Source organism: Callithrix jacchus, chromosome 1 (assembly GCF_049354715.1).
Source record: "Callithrix jacchus isolate 240 chromosome 1, calJac240_pri, whole genome shotgun sequence".
Classification (NCBI taxonomy): domain Eukaryota; kingdom Metazoa; phylum Chordata; class Mammalia; order Primates; family Cebidae; genus Callithrix; species Callithrix jacchus.
Window position 1 is genome coordinate 63,050,909 of NC_133502.1, and position 22,771 is coordinate 63,073,679.

At 45.8% G+C, this 22,771-nt stretch overlaps 1 long non-coding RNA gene and 1 pseudogene across 1 annotated transcript; one reads left to right on the forward strand and one right to left on the reverse strand.

Moving 5' to 3' along the window:
- The first annotated feature begins 4,195 nt into the window (after nt 1-4,195).
- LOC128931525 (uncharacterized) lies at nt 4,196-6,546 on the forward strand. The gene is made up of 3 exons (XR_008479948.2): nt 4,196-4,322; nt 4,979-5,878; nt 6,188-6,546. It is a non-coding gene; the product is annotated as an uncharacterized LOC128931525 (long non-coding RNA).
- A 432-nt stretch (nt 6,547-6,978) lies between these two features.
- Nucleotides 6,979-9,563, reverse strand: LOC100389552 (protein arginine N-methyltransferase 6-like; annotated as a pseudogene).
- Nucleotides 9,564-22,771: the final 13,208 nt, after the last annotated feature.

Below are 22,771 nucleotides of genomic sequence, written 5' to 3' on the forward strand. Positions count from 1 at the left end.
GCAAGGCAATTTCAGGCAAGGCAAGGTAATGCAATGCAATGCAATTCCAAGCAAGAAAGTTCTAGGCAAGAAAAGGCAAGGCAATTCCAGACAAGGTAATTTCAGATAAGGAAAGGAAAGGCAAGAGGAGGCAAGGTCATTCCAGGCAAGGCGATTTCAGGCAAGGCAAGGCAATGCAATGCAACACAATTCCAAACAAGAAAATATCAGACAAGACAAGGCAAGGCAATTCCAGACAAGGTAATTCCAGGAAAAGCAAGGAAAGGCAATTTCAGACAAGGCAATTCCAGGCAAGGCAAGGTAAGGCAAGACAATGCAATTCTAGGCCAGGCAATTCCAGGCAAAACAAAACAAGGCAAAGCAAGGCAATGCAATTCCAGGCAATAAAAGGCAAGGCAATTCCAGGCAAGGCAATTGCCGGAATGGCATTCCAGGCCAGGCAAGGCAAAAAAAGGCAGGGAAAGACAATTCCAGGCAAGGCAATTCCTACAAAGGCAGGTCAAGGCAATTCCAGGCAACCCAATTCCAGTCAAGGCAAGGCAAAGTAGTGCAAGGCAAGGCAATTCTAGGCAAGGCAATTCCAGGTGAATTGACTTGCCTTTCCTGGAATTACCTTGTCTGGAATTGCCTTGCCTTGTCTTGCCTTGCCTTGCCTGGAATTGCATTGCCTTGCCTTGTCTTGCCTTGCCTTGCCTGAAATCACCTTGCCTGGAATGGCCCTTTTTTGCCTTGTTTTGCCTTGCTTGGAATTGCCTTTCTTTTCCTTGTCTGAAATTACCTTGTCTGGAATTGCCTTGCCTTTTCTTGCCTGGAATTTTCTTGCTTGGAATTGCATTGCATTGCATTGCCTTGCCTTGCCTGGAATTGCCTTTCCTTTCCTTGTCTGAACTTACCTTCTCTGGAATTGCCTTGCCTTTTCTTGCCTGGAATTTTCTTGCTTGGAATTGCATTGCATTGCATTGCCTTGCCTTGCCTGGAATGACCTTGCCTCTCCTTACCTTTCCTTGCCTTGCCTGGAATTTCCTTGCTGGAATTTGTTTACCTTTCCTTGCCTTGCATTGCCTGGAATTGCCTTGCCTTCCCTTGCCTGGAATTGCCTTACCCTGGGTTGCCTTGCCTTGCCTGATATTGTCTTGCCTGGCTTTGCCTGGATTTGCCTTCCCTGGAATTGCCTTGCCTTGCCTTACCTGGAATTGCCTTGCCTTGCCTTACCTGGAATTGCCTTGCTTGCAATTGCCTTGCCTTGCCTTGCCTTTCCCTGTCCTGCCCTGCCCTGCCCTGCCCTACCTTGCCCTGCCTTGCCTTGCCTTGCCTTGCCTTGCCTTACCTTTTGCCTTACCTTTTGCCTTGCCTTGCCTTTTGCCTTGCCTTGCCTTGCCTTTTGCCTTACCTTGCCTTGCCTTTCCTTTTGCCTTGCCTTGCCTTGCCTTGCCTTGCCCTGCCTTGCCCTGCCTTGCCCTGCCTTGCCCTGACTTGCCTTTCCCTGCCCTGACTTGCCTTGCCTTGCCTGGGATTGCCTTGCCTTGCCTTGCCTTGCCTTGCCCTTCCCTGCCCTGCCCTGCCTTGCCCTACCCTTCCCTGCCCTGCCCTGCCCTACCTTGCCTTGCCTGGAGTGGAGGAGAATGGCTCCAGTGTCAGATTCCCCAACATGCTGCATGCTCAGCAGGATCTGCTCACAGACATTTAGGGAACACTCACCTTCCCCACCTTGTCCGGTGCAGAGGTAGCTGGACAGAACTACACTGGGTGTTGGTGTCATCCAGAACCCCACACACTTTGCTAGTGTGATCCTGCTTCCCTCTGCTGGGCAGCTGCATCCTTTTCTCCTGCAGGATTTTCTGGAAACTCGGCTCTGGGTTTCATCTCCCTTCTCCCCTCTCCTTGCCCCAACCTCCTTTTTCTGAAAAAGTGAAGGAATTGTTTATGGGTTAATTTGTTGAAAATAAGTGGTGGCCTCCACGCTTCTGTTTTCTTTCAGCCTGCTGGTAATGCAGGGTTACAAAGGATGCCTGGGCTCCCACACAGGTGCTGGCAGAAGGGGTGGCAGGTGGTGCTGTGCCTCTGCCTGCTCGAGGAAGGAGACCATCCCCCTGCCCCTCGTCCCTAGGCCGGGCTTCTTCCTGACCTTCTGAATATCCTGTAGTCCAGAGACCTCAGAACCCACTCCTGAGAGAGCAGAGCCAGGCACTTGGAGAAACACAAAATGGTGCCATTCTAGGATCTTATTAGGTATCTGAATCAGTTAGGAAAAAATTAGGAGCTATGTATAAAACTTAAAATATTCAAGTATTAAAAGGTTATTTGAATCAACGTTTTAAAACATGCCATCAGCAAGCTTCTACCACTAAGTGGGGACTTTTACAGAAGTTGAACAAGTTCCCTGAGTTGAGAGAAAAATGAAGCCACCTGTGCTGGGGACACTTGAGGCGGGGAGAGTGTTGGCAGAGGGAAGCCAGAGAAGTCCCGTCCTGTGGAAGCCAAACAGGAGAGCGTGAGCCAGGAGGGCGGTCAGGATCGGGGATGAGGTTGCTCTCCATGGAGGAGGAATCCTAAAGGGCACAGCCTGGGACTCCCTCCCCTGGGGTCCAGTCCCCCAACATTTCACAGGCCTCCTGGAGTTGCCTTCCAATAAGGACAAACACAGCAAGAAAAGATCCATTTCTGCACAAAAGTCCTTCTGGAAAAAAGAAAAAAGAAAGCTGTGAATGGAGTCAAAATGTTACCCAGTGCTGACTTAGCCTCTCAATTCTTTTCTAAATGGAGTGTCATTTCCTAGTCAGGGAATGGAAGAGGCCCCTCCCACACAGGGATAGGGCCATGACCCCAGAGGATGAAGCAGCAGCATTTATTCAAGATACAACAGTGAGGAAATCCTGTCACATTCCTATGTCCCCAGAGAGGGCACATGTTGAGATGTGATCCAGAAGACATGTAAATTCCTAAAACCACTCCCTTCACTCTGTCCCCCAGGACCTGGCCCAGACTCTGAGATACACTGGCTTGGGATGCCCTCAGGTGGCTATGTGAAAAACCACAGTTTAGGGCTAGTCTGGGGCTTCCAGACCTGGCCAGGATGTTCCCAGGCCACCTGTCCTTCTGCTTTGTCTCAGTGTCCCTTGGCAGATGGCCTGATGCTTGGGGCTGGCCCAAGGACACCTCAGGAAGGTTTGGGTCCCACTCTACAATGGTCTGATTATACAGAGGGACATCTATCTGCCTTCTGGAGATGGACAGGGGCCTTAAGACTTCGGTTGAGAACAGGATGCTCTGTCTCTTACTGTCTGGGGCAGGGATGGCCTCCAGCTGCAGGAAGTACAGCAGCACCTGGACCTTCCAGAAAGAGTGGGAAAGAGGAGAGAGGCTCAGAGGGTGCTCACAGCTGGTGATCTTTAGCCCCAAGTCCAGCTGAGGTGCTGGGTCCTCTGCTGCTGCCATGAAACCTTTACAGTGAGATGGGAGGTGGGGGTGTGGATGAGGACAAGGCATGACTTGGGGGGGTTATTTTAGAGGTGCACAGGGCCTTGCTGTGTCACCCAGGCTGGAGTACAGTGGCTCCATCATGGAGCACTGCAGCCTCTAACAGCTAGGCTCAAGGCATCCTCCCGTATCAGCCTCCCCAGTACCTAGGACTGCAGGTGTGTGCCACAATGCCTGACTAATTTTTCCTTTCCTCTTTTCTAGAGATGGGGTTTGCTGCATTGTCCAGACTGGTCTCAAATACCTGGGTTCAGTTATCCTGCTGTGGTCTTTCAAAGTGCTGGGACTACAGGCATGAGCCTCCACACCCAAACACTTGGGGTGGTTTTAAGCCCCGAGTAAGGTGCACCAGCAGGACCAAGAGGTGGCCTGGGCCTCCCCAACACTCTCATCCATGCAGGCCTAGGCAAGTTTCTCTCTCTGAATCTCAGGCACCACCACAGACAATGCAAGTAGGAAGCTGGGCAGGGCAGGACTGAGGGTGTAGCAGGCAGAGGCCACCTCTGTCAAGTCAGGGTGGCATGGACTGGCTGAAGCCTGTCTTCCCACACGTAGGTTATGACCTCCAAGGACCAGCTGTAGGTCATGGTGATGGGCCACTGGGATTGGCAGAAAGCTTGCTCTCCTTCTCTGAGGCTGGAGCAGCGTGGGGCCAAAGACCATGGTGAGGTTGTGCAGGGACTTTTATTGACTGCCTTTTTCTTACCACCCTGTGCAGGACCAAAGCAGAGGGTGCTATTTCTATGCCACCACCAGGAAAGAGGCAGAGGGGCTGGGCCATGCTGGAGTCCTCTGGGAGGGAGCGACCTCGACCCTGGCTGTGCTGCAAGCTGATTCCAGCCCTGGTACTTGTGGGTCTCAGCGGCCCACAATGAGGGGTTAGCTCTGGGCTGGTGGGGAGGTCTCCTCCATGGTCAGGGAGTGAGGGAGTTGGGGGATTCAAGTGCACTGTTGGCTATGGCCAAAGCTCTCTCTTTGTGAAGCCACAGAGCAGAGGGGGGAGCAGGGCAAAGAGGAGAGGCTGGGGTGGGGATGGCAGGGGTGCTGGTTCCCAGAGGCAGTAAGGGACTGTAGATGGGTTGGGGGAAAAGGTCCTCTGTGCTGGGGGTCTGATGTGAGCAGAGGGGCACCCTGTGGCCTGGGTTTTTGTAGCCCTCCCTGGGCAGCCATGAGAGAGCTGGGCTACCTTTTCAGGTGGTCCAGAAGGAAAAGGAAGGTGAGCAGGTTGGCCTCCAGCCGGGACGAGGGCAGGTTGAGCATGGAGTTCTCCTTTGCAGCGGGGTCTGAAATTACTGCAGAAGGCAGTGGGTTACTTCTCATGGTCACAACGAGCTGGAGACCTCTCCCGACTTGGTGACATGAAGCACCTGGGACACATGTTACTGAACAGCCTAGGCTCGTCATCATCCTCACTCCTACAGCACTGGGCCCCAATAAGGACCCTGTGAAGGGTGCCAGTGTGGGGTATAAGCCACCTGAATCCCTTTTCTCTGCCCCACAGGGGTCAGCAGCACCTGGAGAACAGCAGCAGGAGACGGCGTGAGAGCAGTGGCTCATGGGCAGAGCTGCCAGTGGGAAACTGCAGCTGCCACCCCCTCCCAAGGGCAGCCCAGAGTAGTGGAGGCTCAGCATAAAACTAAAAAGGGGAGTGAGGGACACAAGGAGGTGGGAGATGGGTGGCTCCAGCCCCACAAACTAAGCAGAGACCCTCTCTTCACCCTAGACTCCGCAGGGGCACCTCAGGCTGGTCCTCTGGGCGTGGGCCCAGGAGGCAGGCCTGCCCTAAGGGTCATGCAGAGGATACAGGGCCACACACGCCAGTGCCCTGCTTAGACATCAGCCTGCAGGTGGACTCGGGGTCAGGCCAGGTTTGATCCTGTGCTTGACTGGGCCAGGACCCATGGCTAGAGCACCTGGGGACCCTCGTTCAGCCCTGGTCTGCTGGAAGGGGGACAGCAGACTTTAGGACCCCACAGCACAGCAATGATGAGCATTTTACTCTCTTGGTCTCCTTGAGGAATAGGACAAGGAGTCCTCTGGGGACAGACGAGGACTTACACAACTGCCTCAGTTGTGGTCCCTGCTTTCTGAGCTTGGTTAAAACACTGGCCATGGCAGAAAGGACACAGCTTGGGTTCTCACACCTCACTTTCCACAGCCCCTAACGGCAGCAGTGCACATGGAGGAGATGCCTCCTATGACGCCAAGGCCTCCAGTGCTCACCAATGCCTTCATCCAAGTTGGGTAGAACTTGTCAGTGAAGAGGGGCTCAGGCAGCTCACGGAAGTAGAGCTTCAGCATGTCTGCGATGGCGTGTACATCCATCTCACTCATCATCATCGACACATCCCTGTTATCTGGAAAGAACATGGAAGTGCTGCAGCCTCCTTGAGGATCCCAAGTAGGTCTCCCGCCATCCCTGCCTTGGCAAAAGCACCGTCCCTGCCATGCTGGCCACTGTGCGGGTCCGTCCCTGGCTTTGAGCAGCTCATCTTCCTCCCCCCAAGAGCTGTGCATGGTTCTGTGTCTGTGTAGAGATGATGGAGGGGTGTGTGCATCTCCATATTTCTCCCCTGCTTGGCTCCATCATGGATCACTGCAGCCTCTAACTGCTAGGCTGAAGCCATCCTCCCGTGTCAGCCTCCCCAGTACCTAGGACTACAGGTGTGTGCCACAATGCCTGACTAATTTTTCCTTTTCTCTTTTCTAGAGATGGAGTTTGCTGCATTGTCCAGACTGATCTTAAACACCTGGGTTCAGTTATCCTGCCGCAATCTCTCAAGGTGCTGGGACTACAGGCGTGAACCTCCACACCCAAACACTTGGGATGGTTTTAAGCCCCCAGTAAGGTGCACCAGCAGGACCTCCCCAACACTCTCATCCATGCAGACCTAATTTGTTTATTGTTATCTGAAATTCAAATTTATTTATGCATCCTGTGTTGATCTGGCAACCCTATACTATCTGTAACCCTGTAATAGGCCCTCTCAGAGCACACTGATAGGAGATATGTGTATTAACCCATGTATATACACATATCTATTAAATTTTTATATATGTGTGGTTAAATATGAGTCATACTTATTTCTCTAACTCAAATCCAGTATCACAGGGTTCCTTCTAGCCTTCTGCCTTTGCTTATCTATAACTTCTCTCTCCAGCATTGAAAAACCTGACCCCCACTATCCACTCTTCATTTACTTATTTGCCCCTTCTTACTCATGGTGCATGTAAAGCTATTTCAGAATTGGTCACAGCCTCCCCACCCCCAGCCCCACCCCAAGCCGGATGAGAAACAAACTTACAAGTTGCAACACAGTGCTGAGGTCCAGTTCCTTTGGCCTTTAGCCTTGCAATTGTAAGTCAAAGCAGCACCTGCAAGGTTACTTTGGTTTGCTCCTTTTCCCAACCCCTCAGGGATGTTATGTGTACAGTGACACTCATTCCTGAAAATCTACATTCCCCTCCATCCTGGTTATTTTTCTTCATCTACAAAATGTGAGAATGTCAATGTTTTATTTGGTACAAGGATAAGGAGGAAAACAGCAAAATAATTTTGATAATAAGATTTACACTTTATCACAAGTGATTTTCCTAAAACACAACTTTCACATTTGGCTGCGTGAAACAGAGAGAGAGAAAAAAGGGAACTTTCACTAGTTTTAAGTAGGCCAACTCATATGATCCCTCCAAATGAGTTTAAATGAGAATGAGTACTTTTTTCCTAGCTGGGAAAATATTTTCCTTAATTGAGTTTAAATAATTTACCCATAGTGATGAATAAGCCCTTGGGCTAGGCTCAGAAACCTCTTCTACCAGCCTGTTTCATAAGAATTAAAAAAATATTTAGGGGACATACATGAAATATATATATATATATTGGGTTGTAATAGTAGAGACAAGAATTTTTAAAATCCGTACTATTTCTCGTTCCGGTCTCTTTCTCCTAAATGCACCTTCTGAGTTTCTTAGGTATGCTTTACAAAGACTACTTTACTTAATGGATTAATGTGTTCATCAACTTTAGCACCCTATGTGTGTGTTAAGAGTAATGAGAACGGGCTAGTTAAACTGCTTCCTCATAGCCTTGGCCTTCATTACCAGTAGTAAAGTTGACAGAAAACAATGAGGAAGAAGTACCATAGCCCACAGGCACCTAGGAATGGGGAATTAATTCAGACTGAGAAAATATGGCTCTGGAGAGACACCAAAGTCGTATTGCAAATTTATGAAGTCGAAATGAACCCTTTCGCCCCAGCTTCAGACTTAGATAAGGTGTGAGATGTCAGGGATGTGCATGGACCCTTCCAAAAATGATATTTTCATCCGTGTTCTTCCCCCTTCCCTCTCCTGCGAGACAAAATATACGGAAATACAAGTGCTTGGTACTACATGTTTTTGAGGCTTAAAAGCCCAATAATAAGCACGCTGCATCCGTTGTTGAAGGGGATCACTTTTTAAATAAACATCACCAGAAGAATCTCTTCAAACGGAGAATGAAGTCACTCTCCCTCCCCAGAGGCTATGAGGGAAAAGGGAGACGGATATTTCCCCTTTGTCTGCCTTGGGAGGTAGCTGAGAGAAAAGGCAAAGCTCAGTTCTCCATGGCAAAGTCTTTGGTCTTCTCCTCCTGGTCTCCCACTTTGTAGCGCAGCAGCACGTGTAGGCGACGGGGGTTGTCCCGGGAGGGCAGTAGCGTGATCTCTCCTGATACGTCCGTGTCTTGCTCCACTTGCACCGGCTCGTTCAGGTAGAGGAGCTCCTGTTTCCAGTGTGTGGCGGGTGAAAGGCGAGGTGGACAGCACTAGGGGTTTCTCCGACTCCCCTCCAGGGAAGGTCACCTGTACCCCGATGGCAAAGCAGTGCATGGGCGCCGAGCCGTAGCAGCTGCAGCGGAAGCGCCCGCCCTCTCCGGCCTCCAGCTCCTGCTCCAGGCCAGCGCGGGAGAGCTCTAGCTGAGCAAAGCGCTGCGCCGGGCCAGCGCATCATCGCCGGACAGTCCCTGCACCACGATCTCCGAGTGGCCCATGAGGCAGCGCGTGGCGAAACCCTCCAGGCAGCTCATGTCCACACCATAGTGCTGCTTCACCTGGTTCCAGAAGCCCAGGCGCCATTCCAGCATCCGGTCGCTGATGGGGGCTATGAAGAGCTCGGCGGAGGCCGGCAGGAGAAGACCGCCTTCCTTCAGCCACTTGGTTCGCAAGTGGAGGACGGAGCTCAGCATGGACTCGTGCAGGAGTCCGTATCCCATCCACTGGTTCACGATGGCATCCACCTGCTCCGGCAACTCCACAGTCTCCACCGGTCCCGGCAGGACGTGCACCCAGTCCTCCAGCCCGTTGAACCGCACCAGCTCCCGAGCCTGTTGCCAGATGGCGCTGGCCTCTACCGCGTACATGCGCCAGGCGCCGGCCTGGGCACAGAAGATACTCAGAATGCCGGTGCCCGCTCCCACGTCCAGTACCGTCTTGCCTCGCAGTGCTGCCCAGTTCCGCAGGATGCTCAGGCGGTAGGCATCGGTGCGGACACGGTCTCGGACACGGTCTGCGATCATCTCCTTGTGGACCGAAACGTCTGAGTAGCACTCCTAGTACAGCTGGTCCCACTCCCGCTTAGTCCTCCAGGGTCGCTCCAGGGCCGCCTCCCGCTCAGCACCATCTTCCTCTTCAGTTCCTTCCCCTCCTTCGCCACCGCTCCCCGACTCAAGCTTTCTTTTCTTGGGCTGCGACATCTTGGCCCTAATTTTTTTTAATTGTATGTATTAAGAGTTCCCACTTTGTGATATACAGTTCTATGGATTTTAAGAAATGCAGAGCCATTTATCCTCAACCCAGTATCATACAGAATTGTTCCTTCCCCAGTCCCCAACCCTGGCTTTTGGAGACAGGGTCTTTCTCTGCCACCCAGGTTGGAATGCAGTGGTGCGATCACAACTCACTGCAGTCTCAAACAATCCTTTTACCTCAACCTCCTGAGTAACTGGGACTACAGGCATGTGCACACATCCCCAGCTATTTTTTTACTTGTGTGTGTGTGTGTGTGTGTGTGTGTGTGTGTGTGTGTGTGTGTGTGTGTGACGGAGTTTCGCTCTTGTTACCAAGGCTAGAGTGCAATGGCGCGATCTTGGCTCACTGCAACCTCCGCTTCCTGGGTTCAGGCAATTCTCCTGCCTCAGCCTCCTGAGTAGCTGGGATTACAGGCACGCACCACCATGCCCAGCTAATTTTTTGTATTTTTAGTAGAGACGGGGTTTCACCATGTTGACCAGGATGGTCTCCATCTCTTGACCTCGTGATCCACCTGCCTCAGCTTCCCAAAGTGCTGGGATTACAGGCGTGAGCCACTGCGCCCGGGCTGATTGTGTTTTTCAAACTAGGCCAGAAGGGCCCCTCAAACTCTAAAATACAAAAATTCTTGCTGCTCCTCTTCTCAAATCTTCTCAGATTCTGGACATACCCAGCAATTCCATGTGCCTTTTTATTCCCTTAATCCTGTTAACTTTTTGTCTCTTCTTAGCAATGACTTTCTTTCATTTTAGAGAAAGTTCTGCTAGTAACATACTCACTTTGTAAGCCAGGAAAAAGAGAACTTGAAGGAAGAATAACACATTTTTCTTAATTTTTTTGCAAGGGAAAAAATAAAGGAAGTGGAGAAATATACTACTCAATACAGTTGTCAAACAAATGTCTTGGAACCATGGCCTCCGAGAATACCCATCTGAACTGCATTGCAGTAGAAACCACATTTTCATATTCCTTTTGTGAAAATTCAGAGATAATGAATTAGATGTTACCCATTGTTTTCCAGAATAGGATTTCTGGAGTTACTGGTAGTTCAGAGAGTTTTAGTCACAAGATATATATTTTCTATAGGGGTGTGTGTGTGTGTGTGTGTGTGTATATACTTATGTAAATGCACATATATACACATACACACAAACATACATGTGCTATAGCTTTTGAATGGAGATATATGTGTGCATGCGTGCACACACACACACACACACATTCATTCATTCATTCATGTCATACAGTTTCTCTGAAGAGCAACAGAAGAAAAATGCAGGAAATAAAAAGACAAGCTGGGGTCAGTCCTATACAGCAAGCTCTTTGAGGTCTCTATCAGAAATAAAAGATTTCAGTCTTTTTTGGCTGGGCACAGTAGCTCATGCCTGTAATCCTTGTACTTTGGGAGATAAAGGTGGGAGGATCACTTAAGCTCAGGAATTCAAGACTAGTCTGGGCAACATTGTAAAACCCCATCCCTACAAAAATTAGCCAGGTATGGTAGTTGGGACTACAGGCGTAGTCCCAGCTACCTGGGAGGCTAAGGTGGGAGGATCACCTGAGCCAGGGAGATATAGGCTGCAGTAAGCCATGATGGTGCCACTGCACACCAGCCTGGGTGACAGAGTGAGAATCTGTCTTTAAAAAAAAATCCATCTTTCATAATTATTCAAATTAAAAAAACAAAATAGAGATGTGAAGACTTGGCTCAGGAAGATTCAGTCATCTCAACAGCTCTTTGTAAAGGACTGCCAGCAGACTCCTTTTGACTCTAAATGGAAAAGGATACCAACACAGTTCTTCCTAGAAAGCTAATCTATAGTTAAAATAGGCACACTACATAGCTCTGTGTGTGTACAGTGTTGTAATTGTCTAACAGACTGGAGACACTAAATGCACTCAGTGCATAAAACACATTTAAAATAAAGAAGGAATTCCTGAGGGAATAATAAAACCAAGGATGTGACAGTAATTTCGTGAGCCATCCAGGTATAATTACCAGCCAATAAAAATAAAATATTTCATAATGCTCTCAGCTTTCTTTAAATATTGGCTCATAAGGCACTGTTCTGTTATTTGCTTTCATTAAAACAGTCTTTAAAATCAGTATCTCATAGCTGTTAGTATGTACTAGTGGGAAATTATTATTATTATCATTATTATTTGAGATGGAGTCTCGCTCTGTTGCATAGGCTGGAGTGCAGTGGCGCGATCTCAGCTCACTGCAACCTCCACCTCCTGGGTTCAAGCGATTCTCCTGCCTCAGCCTCCTGAGTAGCTGGGATTACAGGCGCACACCACCATGTCCAGCTAATTTTTGTATCTTTGGTAGAGATGGGATTTCACCATGTTGGTCAGGCTGGTTTCAAACTCCTGACCTGAAGATCTGCCAGCCTTGGCCTCCCAAAATGCTGGAAGGACAGGTGTGAGCCACCATGCCTGGCCTGAACACTTTTATAAAAAAGGAATTTTATGTGCAAAAGCTGCCAGGTTTCCAGCTCTGGGGCATTCAGGGAGCACAAACTTCAGGGGCGTCACTGTGGCTCAAGAAACCTGGGGATTGAGTTGACAGGGTTTTACCCAAGAGCCTAAAACAACACAGTTAAAGATGGAGAAACAGGCTGGGTGCGGTAGCTCATGCCTGTAATCCCAGCACCTTGGGAAGCCCGGGGGGCGGATCACGAGGTAATTGAGACTGTCCTGGTTAGCATGGTGAAACCCAGTTTCTACTAAAAGTACAAAAATTAGCTGGATGTGGTGGCATGCGCCTGTAGTCCCAGCTACACGTCAGGCTGAGGAAGGAGAATCACTTGAACCCGGGAGGCGGAGGTTGTGGTGAGCCGAGATGGTGCCATTGCACTCCAGCCTGAGAAACAAGAGTGAGACTCTTGTCTCAAAAAAAAAAAAAAAAAAAGATAGAGAAACAGAAGCCCAGGGTTCAGCTGTTAAGATAGGCCTGGCAAGGGAAGGTCAACAATCGAAGAACAGTAGAGGTTGGAACCTGGACATTGAGAATAAGATTAAACAAGGCTTCACGAGGCCTGAATCAGCTACAATTAAGTTTAATACTAAAGATGTGAATGACAAGATGTGTGAGAATATTCCTCATCCCTCTTAAATTAGCAGTTTAATTTAGACTGAGAAATGTAGGGCCATAAGGGACCATAATAATAATAATGTTGACATGATTGGCTTATTTTCTTTTCTTTTCATCTGAGATGGAGTCTCACACTGTCACTCAGGCTGGTGTGCCATGGTGCGATCTCAGCTCAGTGCAACCTTCGCCTCCTGGGTTCAAGTGATTCTCCTGCCTCAGCCTCTGGAGTAGCTAGGATCAGAGGTGTCCACCACCATGCCCGGCTAATTTTTCTTATTTTTAGTAGAGACAGAGTTTCTACTCTGTAGAAGACAGAGTAGAATTTGCTGAATACATTGCTAGAATAGCAATGTATAATAAGACTATTATCTATGAGTTATTTTACATCACACAGATATAAAATATCTATATATATTTATATATCTGTATATAAATCTATATCTATATCTATAATATGTATATATATTTCTATATATATAAATGTTTTATACTTAAATTAAGAAAAATATACTACTTACCACAAAACCTCCCAAATATTGAGTTTGCTTAGTGATATAATTCTTGTTTATAGGAAAAAGTCAAGGTCAAATCAGAAGATGTTTCTGAAATCAAAGTATGCTTTTAAATTATTTCATTCATTAAATAGGGTCTTTGTCCATCTTCTGCGGAGCCAAATTGCAACCAGAGAGAAGGGCTAAGAAGTAATGGAGGAGAGCCTAGATTCCAGGAGCTGCCATTCAGGAAAAACGAAATGGAGGAACAGGTTAAAGACTGTTTAATTCCAGGGCTACCATTGTATTTCTTTGTATTACTGTCTTTTGTACGTAACAGGAAGTTACTTCTATTTCCTACAGTGCCCCTGAGAGGCTGCTGTTGTGTAAATACTTGGACACTCAATTTGTCAACACTATGCTGAGTGTTACAGGGGATACAGAGTTAGGTATTTCACTTTCTCAGAAAATGCAATATGGCTAAGTTCATGAAGCTTTTCACCTTGGATTCACAGAGTAATGGTCCATCAGTAACAGATTTGGGATTTGTATTAAGTTTCCTGGGCTGCCTTAACAAAGTTCAACAAACTAGCTGACTTAAAGCAATAGAAATGTATTGGCTCACAATTCTGGGAGAGCAGAAATCCAAAATCAAGGGGTCACCAGAACCAAGTGCCTTCTGAAAGCTGTAGGGAATCCTTCCTTGCCTCTTCCTGGTTTCTGGTGCGTTACTGACAATCTTTGGCATTTTCTTTATTTGCAGTCGCAAAACTCCATTCTCTGCCTTCATCACACGCTGTTCTGCCTGTGTGTCCCTGTCTTCATATGGCCATCTTCTTGCAAGGACGCCAGGCATGTTGAACTAAGGGCTCACCTGTATGATCCCAGCTTAACTAGTCACATCTGCAGCAACGCTGTTTTCAAATGGGGCCGTATTCTAAGGCACTGGCGGTTAGGACTTCAACATATCTCTTTTTGGTGAGGGACAAAATTCAGTGCATATCAGGGTTATATATAAAGATGGGATTTATAAAGTAAGTGTACATCATGAACACATTTGGGTTATATATAAAATCGAGCTCTGTATCTGAAGCCGCTGTCTCACAGGGTGTGAAGTACTGCAGCCAAACATAAGGCAGATTATCATTTTAGGAACAACAGATTTTTCTATCTTATTTTCTATTACACACTTTTAAAATTGTAGACTGCATAAGGATTATGTTTGTTATGGTGTTCATAAACACTTAAAGTTTCTGGATTGGGTTTGCTTTCCAGGAATATTGGAAGCAGTTAGAGGAAATACACCAACACTACCACAATGACATGAAAGAAATTAGAAAGAAGATGGGGAGAGAACTAGAGGTAAATTCGTTCTTCTAGGGGAAACATTGTTCTATCGATTTAGAGCTAACCAAATTGAGCTGCTATGAAAAGTAATGATTTCCTCATAGAAAAGATAAAGTTTTATCATAGAGATAATCATGCAGACTTCTTTTGTAATAGGAAAGCTGTCAGACCTCATTGGAGCTTCAGTTTATTATGGTTTATGAGAGACTACACAAGATAATAAGGACATCTGAGACTGTCAGGAATGGCTATTATTAAAGTACGTGTTGATTGTTTTCCTCATGAATCAGTCAATATGTATTTACTGAGCAGCAACTTTAGACCAGAACTGGATTAGATGCAGAAAGTCCAAAGTGAGTGTAAGCTCATGCCCAGAAGGAGGGGGAAAAAACCCACCACATTAGCATTTTTTCAGCTATCTGCAGGGTAAGGTTCTAAAGGCTATTTAAGGCAAAATCTGAGTGCATTTGAACTGATTCTTAAAAATCTCTTCAAGGCGCCACATTGGAAATTGATCATTCCATCTCCCAAGAATGTCTATAGAGTTACTGCTTCTTCAGAAGCGCGTCAGATGAAATAGGCAGCCTGTGTTTGGAGACCATGTTGTAAGAAAGACACATGACTATTGAAACACTAGGAACACACTCAGTGCCCTAGAATGCCCTCCTAGGAGAAGCTTGCAGGCACTGAGATGGCTGTCTCCATCCCACACACTCATGAGTAGAGCCACCATGCTGCTGAAATTGATCGCTCTGTCTCTCTCTCTCTCTTTCTCTTCTGCCACAGTGCATACAGACAAATTAATAGAAGTCAAATGAATGTGTGGTACAATTCAGTTGTATTTGCCAGGCTGTGAACTAGAGCTTTCACATACTGTATTAGTCTCTTCTCACACTGCTGATAAAGACATACCCGAGACTGGGTAATTTACAAAGAAAAAGAGGTATATTGGACTCACAGTTTCACATGGCTGGGAGGCCTCACAATCATGGGAGAAGGCAAAGGCGGAGCAAAGTCATGTCTTACATGAAAGCAGGCAAGAGAGCTTGTGCAGGGTAACTCCCATTTATAAAAACATCAGATCTTATGAGACTTATTCACTACCATGGAAACAGTATGGGGGAAACTGCTCCCATGATTCAGTTATCTCCACCTGGCCCCACCCTTGACACATGGGGATTATTACAATTCAAGGTGAGATTTGGGTGGGGACACAGCCAAACCATATCATACATACTTCTTTTTTTTTTTTTTAAAGACAGAGTTTCACTCTTTTTGCCCAGGCTGGTGTGCAATGGTGTGATCTCAGCTCACCACAATCTCTGCCTCCTGAGTTCAAGCGATTCTCCTGCCCCAGCCTCCCTAGTAGCTGGGATTACAGGCATGTGCCACCATGTCTGGCTAATTTTTGTATTTTTGGTAGAGACAGTGTTTCTCCATGTTGGTCAGGCTGTTCTTGAACTCCTGACCTCAGATGATCCACCCGCTTCAGCCTCCCAAAATGCTGGAATTACAGGCATGAGCCACCGCGCCCAGCCATACTTACTTTAATTTACCCCCATACAGAGAAGTTAAGTAGCTCATCCAAAGTCACTTAGATATTACAAAGCAGACTAAATATTTAAATATCTGACTTTAGGTTGGGCACATGTCTGTAATCCCAGCAATTTGGGAGGCTGAGGTGGGAGGATTCCTTGAGCCCAGGAGTTTGAGACTAGCTTGGGCAACATAGGGAGACCCTCCCTGCTCTAAAAAAAAAAAGTACAAAAAGGCCCGACGTGGTGGCTCATGCCTGTAATCCTAGCACTTTGGGAGGCCAAGGCGTGCAGATCATGAGGTCAGGAGATTGAGAGCATCCTGGCCAACATGGTGAAACCCTGTTTCTACTAAAAATACAAAAATGAGCTGGGTGTGGTGGTGCGCACGTGTAGCCCCAGCTACTCGGGAAGCTGAGGCAGGAGAATTGCTTGAACCAGGGAGTCAGAGGTTGCAGGGAGCTGAAATCATGCCACTGCACTCCAGCCTGGCAACAGAGCGAGACTCAGTCTCAAAAAAAAAAAAAAAAATATATATATATATATACACACACACACACATAAATATATATATATATATTTACATACATGCCCATATATACAAAAAAAATTAAATTAGCTGGGCACGGTGGTTTGCACCTGTAGTCCTAGCTACTTGGGAGGCTAAAGCCGGAGGATTGCTTGAGCTAGGAGTGAAAGGCTGCATGATTGTGCCACTGCACTCCTGCCCAGAATACAGAGCAAGACTCTATCCCAAAAAAAAAAATAAAAAGTAAAACAAAACAAAAACCAGACTACAAAACCCCTACTTGGATTCATGCCTGTAATCCTAGCACTTTGGGAAGCCAAGGCAGAAGGATCGCTTGAGCTCAGGAGTTTCAGACCAGCCTGGGCCACATAATGAGACTCCATCTCTACAAAAAATTTAAAAAATTAGTGGGGCGTGGTGGCAGACACTTGTAGTACCAGCTACTCCGGAGTCTGAGGTGGGAGCCTGAGATTGAAACTGCTGTGAACTGTGATTGTTCCACTGCACTCCAGTCTGGGCAGCGGAGGGAGATCCTGTCTCAAAAAATAAAAAATAATAATTAAAACCACTATTTTTTCTGGTATATGCAGATCTACTTGTAAATGGTTGGAATGACGAGACACAAAACAGTCATAGAGTAAGCCCCGTAGGTGCACAGGTGCCAAGATGAGCAGAATGAGCAGGAAATGGGTTTTTATGAAAGAAGTGGGTGTGGCCTAAACTGGGTCTGAGAGGAAGAGTGGAATTTGGAGAGGCAGAGTTAAGGGAGAGGAGTGGGCATTCTGAAAAAGCCATGCAAAGCTTGGGACAGAGGACTGTGTGTGCTGGGAGAGGCAGCATGGTGGTGGTTCTCTCCAGAGCAGAGGCCTGGCTCATGGTGGGCAGCCTCGAGCCATCATTAGCCTTATGTCTAAAGCTGGTCTGGGATGGGCAGCCTGACCCTGCAGAAATGTCTGTAGCAGACATTTTTACAGAGTCTATGGAGGAAGACTGGGAAATACTGAGGCTGCCGTGTGGAAAAGGAGCTATAAAAAGGGTTCGGTCCAGCCATTCCATTGATCGCACATCAACCAAGTAGCCTTCAGAGCTCATTCAGAACCAATCTTGTTGACTGTGTATAATTTGTGTTAAAGGAGAACTCAAAAATAATCATAAAACCTATTTGGTGAAGAAGAGTAACCTGCCTGTCCATCAAGATGCACGTGAGGGAGAAGCACCTGTGCAGGTAATGATGGCTATGATCAGACATGCGTGTGCTTGCGGTGCATGTGCTCCACCCGAGTGGCTTTACCTTTTGCTGTGCAGCAGCACAACCAAGTAGGGAACTTTTAAAAAATTCAGATGCTTCTCTCTGCCCTAGATGGTCTGGGATGGGGCCCAGGCATCCTGTCTGCAGAAGTTTGCTGGGTGATCTATTGTGTAGCCAGGTTTGAGAACTGCTGCTCTTTAGCATAAAAACGTTCCACTCCACTCTCTGGAGGGTCTGAGTCAGTGTCTCAGACATATTGGTCCGGAAATCTGAGAGCCAACTTCTCTTCCATTTCAACCTTATGTTTTCGGTGGAGGTAAGAGGCTGGGCAGAGTTGAAATAACAAATAAACCTCAAGAGAGGTTTTTTCCCCTTCTGAGAAAAGATTATGCAATTATAATGCAAGATGAATCTGTTTTCAGCCAATTCTGAGAATTACTCAACCTGTGAAATAACCTGATAAACAATGCTCTTATGATTACATGTTTTACTTTTCAAGGCGTTATATTTATTTTGTAAATAAGAAGCCCAAGTGTGCTTTTATTTTTGCTTAGTAAGAAGATTCTCAATGATTTGGCCCCTAATGAGGATGATTATTATCTCATCTTTATAATTAGTGTAATTCTTTGTGTTTTAAATTATATCTATTATTAGAGCTTGATCCAGAGTCAACTAGAAATGGAAAATCCTCAAGGAATTATAAACTTGTCATTCAAAGGTGCCAGTAGGATCACAGTCAAGTTCTGTGAAAACACGGCTCAGATGTTACAGATGTGTTTTTCTCTCACATTTTAACCTGATTAGATTAAATCCAGTGCCATTCTGAAATGGAAGATGGGACTTACTGCATACATTTCAGGCTCATCTATTTGGAATAGTTCTTCTAAGTTTTTTTTTTTTTTGGTAAAATCCTATTATTCATGCAAAAGATTGGAAATCTAGTTTTCTTGTTTGTTTCCAGTCTTTCTCTTAATACCCATGAATGTAACTGTTCTCATCTAACGTGCATGTATTTAATTGTATTCATCCCTAACACAGGCCATATAATAATACACACTCAGTGAGTGTGAGATTCATCGAGAAACAGGCTTGCCATGACCCCCTCACCAGCCCAGACAGCTGATGGAGGCAATTTGAGGTGGGGAGAGAGAGAAGAGACCTTGAAGTCAGAGAGAGCACTTGCCCTACAGGCAGTGTCAAGAAGGGCCAGAAAAAATTAAAGTTCAGAAATTCTGGACTTGCTTTAAAAACCTTTGTGTTTTTTATTTGCATAGTGATGAAGCAAAAAGAATTTAGGTGTGTATATTTGAGTTCCGTCTAGGGATTCTCCCGGCCTCCCTATCCCATCAGTATCTGTATCCACAGCACCTCTGTTTACAGCCAAATCCTTGTCTACACTTTGATCCACTTCCATATCCTCTCATCTTCTCAGGTCTGGATCGTCCTGGTGGTACAGAGTGGATGGAGGAGCACTGGCAGTAACATAAATGATGTCTGATGACTGGAACAAGCTCAGCAAGTACAAACTCCACCTGTCTTTGCAGCATATTTTTGAAAAACATTGTAAAGCGTTCAAGTCTAAATTGTTTCAGATGTAACATGAGCCAATGGAAGGAGTATAAGTTTACATCAAAAGGTCTTGGTTCATAGAGCTCCTTGGAAAAGTGGTTGATTCTAGGACTGGGTCAGGGAAAATCTAATTGAGCATGAAAATCTTGTGATGTCAGAAAACAAGGAAGGACTGAAAACAATAACAGCTACCCCTCAATGATAGGGTCACATGAATACAAGAGCCCACCCAAAGGAGTTCCCAATGGCCAAAGCTGGAACAATTTGAGCAAGAAAATAATGATAGTATTTGATTCTAATCTAGTTGAATAACATAAATATCCATCAGTCCATACATATCAATATAAATAAATAAGTAAATATATAAATAAATGGGGGTGAAGTGATACCTCTGCCTTACAGGAGACTTGTAATTAATGAACACAGGAGAAATGAGGAAAATACAAAGTTACTGTTGGGTGGACAACACAATGATAATTGTTGCAGGCAAGATCTACTGGTAGTCTCAAATCCATGGGTGAAAGTTTAAGGTAAAACAGGGTATTAGCATAGTCTCAATGTATCTCCTCTAAGATAACTATCATTCACAAAGCAAAACATAGTACGTTTGCAGTGGAGAAACCAGACAGATGCCATCTTAACCAAGTGACCGAGGTTAATAGACATCGACATCGTGCACTTCCTGATATGATGCACTGAGAAGGGCACCTCCCCTCTATAATATTCTCACTAGACATTTATAACCTCAACCTAATCATGAGAACACCAGACAACCCCAGCTGAGGGACATTCTACAAATACCTGACCAGTACTTTTCAAAAGGGTCAAGGTCATAGAAGGCAGAGCCTGAGACAATCTCCCAGATTGGAGAAGACTGTCAAGTGGTAACTTAGTGCAATGTGGGATTCTGAATCAGAACTAACAACAGTAGAAAAAAAAAAAAAGACACTAGCGAGAAAACTCATAAAATTCAAATTAGGTCTGTAATTTAATAGTATTGTACCAATGTTACTGACGTTAATTTTCTGGTTTTTATCTTTAACTATGAGTAATTACTAACATGAGGGAAAGCTGCGTGAAGGTTACCCATAAACCCTCTGCACTATTTTTGTAACTTTTCCATAAGTCTTATTTTTTAAGGCCTTGGTTCGAGTCTGAGCTCTAGCACTTATTAGCTTTATGACCTTTCTGGGCCTCAGTTTTCTTACTAAACAGTGAATTAGGATGGACAATCCCTCGTCCGTTCTGGAGAACTATGAAGAGGTTCTCACCCACAATGTTTGCCTTCCTTTACTTCAGCAAGCTATACAGTCACTGATTAGCAGTTGTGGAAATGGAGAGTCTTGCAAATAGGCATGAAATTATATTTGTAGGTATTAATAATTTATCTCTGATGTTCAACTTTCCACCTAGATGCAGAGTGATGTAGAATTGTTCCCAGCTTGTTGGGTGTTAGAAGCTGCTTTAGCAGATATTATGCCAAGAGGAAACTTACACAAAAGTCTTGTTAAAGAGAGTATTTGGGGCCGGGCACGGTGGCTCAAGCATGTAATCCCAGCACTTTGGGAGGCCGAGGCGGGTGGATCACGAGGTCAGCAGATCGAGACCATCCTGGTCAACATGGTGAAACCCCGTCTCTACTAAAAATTACAAAAAATTAGCTGGGCATGGTGGTGTGTGCCTGTAATCCTAGCTACTCAGGAGGCTGAGGCAGCAGAATTGCCTTAACCCAGGGGGCGGAGGTTGCAGTGAGCCGAGATCGCGCCATTACACTCCAGCCTGGGTAACAAGAGTGAAACTCCGTCTCAAAAAAAAAAAAAGAGAGAGTATTTGGACTAGAAGAAAACACAAAAATACAATATCACCTACTTAAGAGTAATGGAATTCTGAGTGGTCATTTTGTTTCAAAGTTTCCTTAATCTTAGCGTCTTTTTAGAATTAAAATTATGTTTACCAAAAAAGTGCTTGTACTTGGAATAGATGGAGGTATTGTTGAAACTTACAAGCTCTCTAATCCTAGCTACTAGGAAAAATATCCCGGGAATGCTTTGGCAGTTAAACAACAGAACAGCTTGGCAGTGATCACTTCCCTTGATACCCTCCCACACGCCCACATACACATTTCTCTTGACCACGATGGACATTCCAGGCTCTCTCCTTCCAACAGCATCTGCCTCCCTGTGAGAACTCTTCCACTGGGGCCTTCATTCCTGCAGAAACACAGCATCTAATAAAAATAGAAATCTGAGTTCAGGGATGCAATACCTCAAACTAGGAGGGTTCCCCTTTTCATTATGCTATCTAATTTCGGCAAGATTTTCTTTAGTCTTTAAAATCAGGTCTCTTCCTCTTGACCATTCCACCTTTTTCTCTTATTTCAAAAACTTCTTCAACACAACAAAATGTCTTTAACACTTTACCTCTCCTTGTACAGTATTTGTCACAGGAAGTTTGCTGGGTTTTTTTCTCCTTTTTTCAAGTTTACTAGAAAATTTCTATGATCAAATCTTCAGTGGGCTGAGCTGGGCATCATGGCTTGTGCCTGTAGTCCTAGCCAACCGGGATGCTGAGGCAAAAGGATTGCTTAAACCCAGGAATTCAAGGCTGCAGAGCTCTGATCTACCACTGCACTCCAGCCTGGGTGACAAAGTGAGACCTCATCTCTTTAAAAAAAAATTGCCCACCATGGTGGCTTATTCCTGTAATCCTGATGCTTTAGGAGGCCAAGGTGGGAGGATTACGTAAGGCTAGGAGTTCATGTCCAGCCTGGCCAACATAGCGAGACCCTGTCTCTACAAAATATAAAAACCAAAAACAAAAATAAATATAGAGTAGAAATAATGCAGAAAACTCTCTGAGAGCCCATTTAGAATGGTTTGCTTTCAGAAGAACTAGCAAGCCCTTCTTTTTTTTTTTGAGGCAGAGTCTCATTCTGTCACCAGGCACCAGGCTGGAATGCAGTGGTGCAATCTTGGATCACTGCCTCCCAGGTTCAAGCAATTCTCCTGCCTCAGCCTTCCGAGTAGCTGGGACTACAGGTGCACGCCACTACGCCCAGCTAATTTTTGTATTTTTAGTAGAGAGGGGGTTTCACCATGTTGGCCAGGATGGTCTCAATCTCTTGACCTTGTGATCCACCCGCCTTGGCCTCCCAAAGTGCTGGGATTACAGGCATTAGCCACCGCACCTGGCCTAGCAAGACCTTTTTATGGCCTCACCCTATGAAGTGCTTCCACCCAAGTGACTCAAGGAAAGCACATGCTCTCTGAATTACTCAGCATCATTACAGCAATAAGAGAATGGCACGTGGGCAGTATTGGTGCTAAGTCATTACTTGTTGGTATTGCATGACTCGTTGTAGTTGCCTGAAGCTCCAGTTAGTTGTTTAGTGTCAGTTATTTTCTTGAAGGTTGCTCTTTTACCACAAGTCCCAGGCTCTACCATGGAGTGGCTTTAATCATTGCCTGGATTAATCCAGATATCTGATGTTTTAGCCCTTTAAGCACCAAAACAAAAAATGTTTTCTAAACTGTTCTCTATGGAATTTTCATGTATTTATCCTTTCTCACATTTAAAATAGAGCATATTCTAGGCCCACACTCTTTTTTAATTCTTAAGTCATACTTTTAGTTGTTGTTTTTTTTTTCACTTTTGCTGTCAAGATATCACCCTACTATTACCAATGTGCCTC